Source organism: Humulus lupulus, chromosome 2, assembly GCF_963169125.1.
Source record: "Humulus lupulus chromosome 2, drHumLupu1.1, whole genome shotgun sequence".
In the NCBI taxonomy this organism is placed as follows: domain Eukaryota; kingdom Viridiplantae; phylum Streptophyta; class Magnoliopsida; order Rosales; family Cannabaceae; genus Humulus; species Humulus lupulus.
The window spans coordinates 250,800,051-250,810,459 of NC_084794.1; the positions used below are offsets into that span (position 1 = coordinate 250,800,051).

The following is a 10,409-nucleotide window of genomic DNA, read 5'->3' on the forward strand; positions in this document are numbered from 1 at the left end:
CATGAAGCAAATGAAATAGAGTTTCGGGTTTACCTCAAAGACTTGCAAGACCAATCTAACCACAACCGAAATACTAAAGAACCTTACTTCCCAAAGTGTTTGATAAGCTAAAGATGATTAAGCTTATGACTTTCCCACCCAAGTGTTTAACTCTCACACTCTCCTAGCACTTGCAGCTTCTGAACTTAGAGCAAAAGGTGAATAATGGCTGGGTACTAGGTCCTATTTATAGAGTTTGGGAATGAAAGTATCTTGATTTTACTTGAATAAAAATAATGGCTTTTTAGGTGAAAATAATTTGAATAATCGTTCAGCAGAGGCTGAAGACTCGTTCAAAAGATGCTGGGCTTATGAAGGAGTTTGAATGGCTGAAAGGAAAAGAATTCAAAAACATTTGAACATATGCTGAAGGAGGCGATATATCGCCCCCTGTAGGTGATATATCGCCTGGGCCAGTATGCCCGAGGCGACCGTGCATCGTCTCGTGTTTTCCGTATCTACGTGCTGCGATATATCGCCCCCTATAGCTGCGATATATCGGCACACACTGAATATTTAAACACGAAATTACACATTTTTAGCTAAGTTTGAATGGAGTAAACAGCCTTGACTAAGCCTTCAACGTATTCAAAGCTGCTGACTGACCCTATAACATTCAAACTTTACCCTTATTTAATTTAATCCTAAAAAATACTTAATCCTTAATTACCCATTCATAACATGTGCTTAAAATCCTATTGGTTGATATCTAAACCTTATAATATAACAAATATTATCCTTAATATCAGTCATATAATCAAACCTTAGGTTATACTTAATATTCTTAAACTATAGGTTAAACTTAGAAAATCTACAAGTACTACTATGAGTGTCCAAATAATTCCCGGTCTGAACCAAAAATCCACAGTTACAAAGATAATACTATACATACTATAATACTACTAAACAATTAGCTAAGTAAAGTTCTTGGACTCTACAGTAGGCCTCGAGCTTATATGCATGCTCTTCCCAACGACACTGTCAGAAGCAGCAAAAAGCTGGTTTGACAAGTTCCGAAGACACTAAATCTCGTAATGGGAGCAATTGTCAAAGGAATTCAAAAAGCAGTTTTGAGCTACAAAGAGCATCAAGCCCGGAGCTTCCTCTTTGGAAATTATATGGCAATAGCCAAGATAGTCACTCAAGAAGTATCTGGTTAGATTCAACATTGAGGTGGCTCGAGCCCGTGATGTTAATGATAGTAGCCACCTAATAGTGGTTCGAGAAGGAATCTTGCCAGGAAGTCATCTCTAGGATGACATACAATGAAAGCCGGTGCGAATAATTGCAAAGTTCACTCTTTGAGCTTGGAGGTTAATCAATGTAGAAGAGGCTAGGTCGGCATTGCAATTAGCACATCTGGCCCCAATAACTACAACGACAAAATGAACTCAGCCATGAGCTCGACAACACCATCCACGACTCAACCTTCTGGTGACAGTTCTTCCAAACGAAAGAAAAATGAAGGAAATAACCCCAAGGTAGACGGGAGTAAAAAGAAAAAGGGAGATAAATATATATCCACTTACACTGTATATACCAAGCTCACAGAAACTCAGGATAATATATATGTAGCGAATGAGAACCCATTTCTGTTTAGGCGACTTGAAGAAATGTGCAATCAACACGCCAAGCGGGATTCAAACAAATACTGTCGATTGCACAGGGACATCAGTCACATGATTGAGGAATGCATGCAGTTAAAGTTAGAGATTGAAGGTTTAATCTCGAGAGGCTACCTCAGACAATTTGTCCAAAACAGAAATAATAACCAAGCGCATGCTCCACTTAACGAAAGAGCAGCTCCGACCTAGCCTGCGCAACAACTTCATGTTGTCGTACCCCATGTAAGGGAGGATAATCGACCTCCCCCAACCGATGGAGAAGATGTAATAACCATCACCGAGGGACCCCATATTGTTGGAACGAGCAGGAATGCTAAGAAAAGATATGTTCAGGAGTTGAAGACAGGAGACAGATCTCTTTATGTCCTAGAACCTCGAGCTCTCGAGCAACAAAAGGTCGAATACCAACCTATCACTTTCACAAAAGATGACACCTCTCATGTCTAGTGTCCCCACAATTAGCCATTAGTCATTACCATCCAGTTCGCCAACAAGAGAGTTCATCGAGTAATGATTAATAATAGGAGCTTGGTGAACATCCTTTATAAGGTGACTTTAGAGAAAATGAGTCTATCATTTCCAGACTTAAAAGCCTATGCAACTACCTTTTATGGATTCTCGGGAGAAAGGATTGCCAACAAAAGGGCGATTGAGCTCCCAGTAACATTGGGAGAATATCCAGTCTCGATCACCAAAATGCTTGGGTTCATAGACGTTGATACCCTATCAACCTATAATGTCTTGCTTGGGAGACGAACCCCGATTGGGTTGGGGGCAGTGGCGTTGGTGAGGCTCTTGGCACTAAAGTTCCCAACACCAAGTGGAATTAGGACACTAAAAGGAGATCAATTAGAAGCCTGAGAATGCTATAGTATCTCAATGAAGAGGAATGGACAAACTAGTGCCCAATCACTAGTAGTAATCGAGGAGATCAAAGAAAGAATTTTCAAGGTCAAAGATGAGATCGACCCAAGAATGGGAGAAGATAGGGTTGACCTCGGCCCAATAGATGAGCTCAAAGACATTCTGCTCGATGACAAAGACACCACTAAAGTGGTGAAAATAGGGAAGCACCTCACCAAGGTAGCGGGATAGCAATTAATCCACTTTTTGAGGGAGAATCGGGATGTTTTTGCATGGTCTCACTCGAACATGGTAGCGATTAGTCCCAACATTATAAGCCATATTTTAAACATAGACAAGAACTCCCCCTGAAGCAACAAAAAAGAAGGCTCCTTGATGATGAAATGAAATAAGACCTAAAAGAAGAGGTCGACAGATTGAAAGCAAATCGCTTCATAAAAGATGCCTTTTACCCTAATTGGATAGCCAATCTGGTCTTAGTCTCAAAACCAAATGGAAAATGGAAAACCTGCATTGATTACTCAGACCTAAATAAGGTGTGCCCAAAGGATTGCTTTCCTCTACCTCGAATCAATCAGCTCGTAAATGCAACCTCAGGTCACAACATCATGTCATTCATGGATGCTTACGTTGGATATAACCAGATAGAAATACATGCTCCTGACCAAGAGCACATGTGCTTTATGACAAATAAGGGGCTATATTGTTACAATGTGATGCCATTCGGGCTCAAAAATGCGGAAACGACATATCAGAGGTTGGTGAATCGTATATTCGCTGAACACATCAGAAATAACATGGAAGTGTATATGGATGATATGCTCGTAAAATCCAAACACAATAATAACCATGTCAATGACCTCGCGGAGTGTTTCACTATACTTAAAAAATATAACATGAGACTTAACCCACAAAAATTCTCCTTTCGGGTATCCTCAGGAAATTTTCTAGGATTCATAGTGAACGCTCGAGGCAAATCCATATAAGATCAATGCCTTAATAGATATGTATTCACCTCGAAAGCATAAAGATGTCCAGAGTTTAGCTGGACGAATGGAGGCCTTAAACAAGTTCATCTCGAAATCCACCGACAAGTGCATACCCTTCCTTAATCTTTTGAGAAGGGGCAAGAAGTTCGAATGGATGGAGGAGTGCGAGCTTTCCTTTCAAGCTCTTAAGAAGCACCTCACCGAACCTCCAATCTTATCTAAACTAGTGTTGGGAAAAGAGTTGAACTTGTACCTCGCGACAACCGAGCATGCAATTAGTGCTGTATTAGTTTTGGGGGACAAAAAGTGAAAAGGCCGGTCTATTATATTAATAAACGACTCTTGGGAGCTGAATCACGATATCCTCTAATGGAAAAACTAGCGTTATGCCTAGTACATGCCTCTCAAAAGTTGCAACCCTACTTCCAAGCACATACTATACATGTGTTGACTGATCAACCATTGAGGCAAATACTATCAAAACCCGAAGTGTAACGCCCTGGTTACCCCAGAACAGTTACGGTGAACGGTGGACCAGAAATTTGACTCGTTACCTGAGTTCTTTGGTCAAAAACGTGCTCTAAGTGTAATTAACAGGTTAAGGTATAAAACCAATAAAAAGGGAAATTGATATTTTCATTACAAACTGCTCTGCAGAGCTAATCAAAACTTTTACAAGTTGTTCTCAGTACAAAACGGTCATTACTGTTTTAGATTTACAATCCCGCCGACCTAAGCGGCAAAAATAGGGTAAACCCCCTAGTTCCTCTGAGAACTCCATGGCCGTGGTGGTCAAGCGGCCGCATATGTACACATCACCACCTAAGCTCTCCACTCAAGGCTAGGTGAGCTTTTCTTTTCCTTTACCTGCACCACATAGCACCCATGAGCCAAAGCCCAGCAAGAAAACATAACACTATACATAAACATTATCAAATGATTATCATTATAATCACACTGAGCATAAAGCTTTCAAACTAATGAGTGAACATCACATGAGGTCCTGATAAACCATGCTGAGTGACTGACAATCAAGTCACTAATTCAAATGGAAGAGTAGCTGCTTGGTAAGCCACTAGCCTTCAACAGGTTCTGGTAAACCATACTGAGTGACTGACAAGCATGTCACTGTTTCAGGTGGGAGAGTGGCTGCTAGGTAAGCCACTAGCCTCCAAGCGCTTATTTCATTCATCGATCCTCAAGGTCGATCTGGCATTAATGCTCCTTGAGTCATTCAATGCTGATAGTCGATTAGATCTAATCTTTGTTGGCTCACGTTAACACGCTAAGGCCGTCCTGACTAATGAGTTAGCGCAATGTGACCAGTGCCCAGTACCACTGCCGAACCTGACTAATAAGTCACAGCTTCACAGTTGATACTAGCACCTTTGCCAAATTTGACTAATGAGTCAACACCATGCACAAGTGAGCAACATATGCTAAGCATTCTATATTCAATCCATGTCCATATTTACACAACCAACATGCCTCATGAATATCCATGCATGTCACACTTGGGGTGCAGTTTTCTTACCTCTGGTTCAAGCTAGAATGAATAAAAGAACGACCCCTGAGAACGATCAACCTTTTGGTCTTTTAGCGGTTACATGGTCATAACCAATTATGGGATTCCATCAATAAAATGAATAATAAAAGGTTCCCAAACCAAAACCTAACCTCCGAGACATCAAACACTACTCAACCGGGTAGTAGGTTCAACCTCGAGGCCTTAGGCTTGAATCCCCATGCCAGAAACTCCATTTTGGCCAAAATGCCAATAAGGGCCGCGGCCCTCCCCTGCTGCGCCGCGGTGCACCCTTCAGGTAGAAATGGCCTTCTCTGCCAGCGCCAAGGGCCGCGGCGCACCACAGCCTCGCCGCGGCGCCCAGCCCAGACCAACCAAAAATGACAGCACGCACCTGAAATCTTTCCCCTGCGTTTTCCCTTGGAACCAAGCGCTCTAACCAGCTCCAAACCTCCTCCAAACACTCATTTTAACCTCTAAACATCACCCATAACTCACCCTCATCAAAACCCAAACTTATAATCAATCAAACCTCCTCAAATCCAACCTTCCAACAAGAATCAAAAGCTGAAAAACTAAAGGGAAAAAAACAGAGTACAACCTGAATTCAATGACTAGAACTCACCTCTAACTAGATTTGAACCTCCTTCAATAGCTGAACCAAGTCCACAAACTCAGCCCTTGAATTTCCTAGCTTGAAACCCCACCTTGAGCTCAAAATTCCAAAGAAGAAAATGAAGAAGATTGGTGTACGAGAAAGGAGAAGACAACTCTGTTTTTGTTTTGTTTAAATCTATAACCTTCTACAACTAACCAAGGTCATATAAATCCATCCAAATGACCAAAATACCCTTAAGTCATTTAAGGCCTCTAAAACCATTTCAAGGGTAAAATTGGTACTTTCCACCTATCCCGTTAATCATAATTAACGCTTCCCAATTCCCGCTAATCTCAATATTCTCAAACACCAATAATTCACATTCTGTTACCCTTTAATACCCGGTAACACTCTAATCATTAAAAACACCCCGAGACTCATCCTGAGCCCCGAGCTTAAGCCTGTTATGACCAAACCGATAATTAACTTACCATGATCGTCTCGTGCCGAATGGCTCGAACAAACCCACATCATAATGTGGTCTCAAAATATATCACCAACATACGTACAAATATACAATTTACCCTCAACGGGCCAAATTACCATCACACCCCTGTAACTAAAAATATGGACTCACATGCATGCATTTCACATCATATTATAATATAATCAACATATACATGCATTTTATCAATTAATAACATAATTAAGCAAGTATGGCCCTCCCGGCCAACTATTCACGCCGTTAAACACATCGGAGAATTCGGGGCATTACAACTATCCCCTCCTTACTAAAATTTCGTCCTCGAAATTACCTGAACAACTCGGGATACTGACTCTGCATATCTGACTCCAGCTCCCAGGTCGCCTCCTCGACCTTGCTGTTCCTCCACAATACCTTAACCAAAGGTATTGTCTTATTTCTGAGGACCTTGTCCTTTCTGTCAAGTATCTGAACTGGCTGCTCCTCAAAGGAGAGATCTGGCTCAAGCTCCAGATCTTCATAACTCAGAATATGGCCCACATCAGATACATACCTCCGAAGAGCTGATAAATGGAATACATTATGCACGGCAGACAACGCCGGAGGCAAAGCCAATCTGTAAGCCACCTGACCAATCCTCTTCAGGATCTCAAATGGACCTACAAACCTAGGACTCAGCTTGCCTTTCTTCCCAAACCTTCTCACCCCTTTCCATGGTGATACTCTGAGGAAAACATAATCTCCTACCTGGAACTCCACGTTCCTGTGCTTGGGATCTGCATAGCTCTTCTGTCTACTCTGAGAAGTAAGCATTCGAGCCCTAATATTCTCAATAGCCTCACTGGTCCTTTGAACTGCCTCAGGACCTAAGTATCTCCTTTCTCCTGTCTCATCCCAATGGATGGGAGATCTGTACTTCCTACCATACAACATCTCATAAGGTGCTACCCCAATGGTAGATTGGTAACTGTTGTTGTAGGAGAATTCTATCAAAGGCCGATACTTACTCCAAGATCCACCGAAATCCAGCACACATGCTCTCAGCATGTCTTCCAATATCTGGATCGTCCTCTCAGATTGCCCATCTGTCTGAGGATGATAAGCTGTACTGAATTTCAACTTTGTCCCCATGGCTTTCTGCAAACTCCCCAAGAACTTGGAAGTAAAAGTGGGGTCCCGATCTAACACGATCGACCTAGGTGCACCATGGAGCCGCACAATCTCTCTCACATAGAGATCTGCATACTGATCAACTGTATATGTAGTCCTCATTGACAGAAAGTGAGCTGACTTGGTGTAGCGATCCACTATCACCCAAATGGAGTCATGCTGACTAGTAGTCCTGGGTAAGCCCACCACAAAATCCATCGTGATGTCTTCCCACTCCCACTCTGGAATATCCAGAGGCTGCAGTGATCCTGCCGGCCTCTGATGCTCAGCCTTGACCTGTTGACATGTCAAGCACTTAGCCACACACTCTACTACATCTCTCTTCATCCTTGGCCACCAATATAACGATCTCACATCCTGGTACATCTTCGTGGTGCCTGGATCCAAAGAGTAAGGTGTAGTGTGAGATTCATCAAGAATCTCTCACCTCAATGCAGCGTCTAACGGAACACATATCCGCTCCTTGTATCTCAACAAGCCTACCTCAGACACTGCATAATCTCTGGATGCTCCAGCCTGAACATCCTCTCTAATCTTGATCAGTTATGGATCGCTCAACTGACCTTCTTTGATCCTTTCTAACAGCGTAGACTGTAGCGTAATGTTAGCCAACTGGCCCACCAACAACTCTATACCAGCTCTGGTCATGTCATCTGCTAACTCTCTGGCTATCAGCCTCATACCATGAATTTGCCCCGGACCCTTCCGGCTCAAAGCATCAGCTACCACGTTGGCTTTCCCTGGATGATACAAAATCTCACAATCATAGTCTTTCACTAGCTCCAGCCAATGCCTTTGCCTCATGTTCAGGTCTTTCTGGGTGAAGAAGTACTTCAGGCTCTTGTGGTCTGTATAGATCTCACACTTCTCTCCATAGAGATGATGCCTCCATATCTTCAAAGCAAAAACCACAGCCGCCAACTCCAGATCATGAGTAGGATATCTCTTTTCATACTCCTTCAACTGACGAGAAGCATAGGCAATAACCTTCTCTGATTGCATCAAAACACAACCCAAACCCTAATGAGAAGCATCACAGTAAATTACAAACTTCTCCTGATCTGTCGGAAGACTCAGAATTAGGCATATTATAGCCGCAACACTTGTACATTCAGAGACGAGGCGTACTTCAGTTTTTGAACACGAGCCGTGGTGCCTGAGCAGTCAACATGAAGTTTAGGGCATTTTAAGCAGGGGCAAAAGTGGAATTTCACGTTCAAAGCACATATTACTATTTAATTATTATCATGACGATTTCTGAATAAAAACCCTAAGGAGGAGACTCAAGGAACACACTAAGGAGGCAAAGGCTTGGAGATAAACTAGTTCTATCATTCTTTTTCATCGTTTACTTTTAATTTCTCTTGTAGTGATATTTATATTTAGTTTAATGGATTTTACTATGTTTAGCATGAACTAATTTCTTATTTAAGGTGTTAATGGATTCCCTTGAAACCTTATAATTATCTAATGAATTTTTTTATGAATTTCCTATCAATATTGTGAATTATTTGTCTTGTGTTTAATGCTTGTGATTAATTGGCCACTAATTGCATGATTTGTATGATTTTAACCTAAGATCTGAGAAGTGAAGGATAAATATGCTATAGTCAAATAAATATAGGTTTATATTAGATGAGAGAACCTATATGACTTGTGTAGCTTAGAGATTATATGTTTAATGCATGCAATATGTTAGTTTACCACAAAGATGTAGGAGATTGCTTATTGTAGAGAATTATAAGTCATAGTAAGAATATAATTTACAATTGTAATCTGCTATCACAATAGAAATAGGAATTCTTCAATTCACATTAGAGAAGCATAGGTGAATAGTTGACGAAGTTAATAACCCTAATTCTTGATCCATTAAATTAATATTTAGTATTGAGTGTTCTATTGTTCTATTTTATTATTTTAGTGTTTTAGTTTTATAAATTCAGAATTTATTAATTGTCAATCAATTAGAATTAAAGATTAATTTTGGTAATTAGTAACAGTCCTCGTGGGAACGATACTTTACTTACTATTTTATTACTTGTTATGGTTGCGTATACTTGTGTACATAAATTTCTACAAGAATTTTTTGGTGCTGTTACCGAGGACTGTATTATTAATATCAATATAGTTGATTTTTATTCTAAATTGATTTTTATTTGTAGTAATCATTCGGTTTGTGGCGGTATTGTGTTTTAAGGAATTATTGGTATATGCGTCGAAGTAGACAAAATGAACTAATAGCGGTAGATCTTGAAATTGAAAGAACATGTAGAAAAATTGAAAGATAAAGAGAAGACTAGATTTTTCCATGGCTGAGAATCAAGGAAATGCAACAAACAATGCTGCTAATGTTAATAATATTCCAAATATTGCAGAGGTCCTAGTGGAATGAGGACCAAGGACGCTTAGAGACTATGTACTTCCTACTGTCACCGAAGTGCATTCATGCATCAGACACCCCACTATTGCTACAAATAATTTTGAGATCAAGCCAACAATATTACAAATGGTGCAGTGTACTGTTCAGTTTGGGGGGTTGCCTACGGAAGATCCTAATTTGCACATAGCCAATTTTCTCCATGAGACCGAGCAAAGAGTTGGCTAATTTTGCTGTAAGCTAATTCTATCACAACATGGGAGGAGTTAGCACAGAAGTTCTTAGCAAAGTTTTTCCCTCCAGCAAAACGTGAAAAGTTGAGAAGGGAAATTAATAATTTCTACCAAATGGAAGGGGAATCATTGTATGATGCATGGGAAAGATTTAAAGAGTTGTTAAGGAAGTGCCCACATCATGGAATATAGAAGTTGATGCTAGTCCATAACTTTTGTAATGGTTTGAATGGTATTACTCGTACCATAATAGATGATACAGCAGGAGGTGCGTTCATGAGAAAAAGTGCTAATGAAGTGTATGAATTGCTAGAGGAGATGACAATGAATAAAAACCAGTGGCCAACTGAAAGGGGACAGCCAAAGAAGGTGCCTGGTAGGATTGAATTGGATGTTATTTCCATGTTTACAGCATAAGTGGTAGCTTTAACAAAAAAATTACAACAGATCAATCTTCCATCCCAAGCCATGTTGTTATACCCAAAAATTGGAGAATGCATCCTAG

The 10,409-nt window shown here is 40.6% G+C and overlaps 1 non-coding gene across 1 annotated transcript; it reads right to left on the minus strand.

Annotated features, from left to right (window-relative positions):
- Window positions 1-9,985: 9,985 nt before the first annotated feature.
- LOC133820806 (small nucleolar RNA R71) lies at window positions 9,986-10,092 on the minus strand. The gene has a single exon (XR_009887205.1). It is a non-coding gene; the product is annotated as a small nucleolar RNA R71 (small nucleolar RNA).
- Window positions 10,093-10,409: the final 317 nt, after the last annotated feature.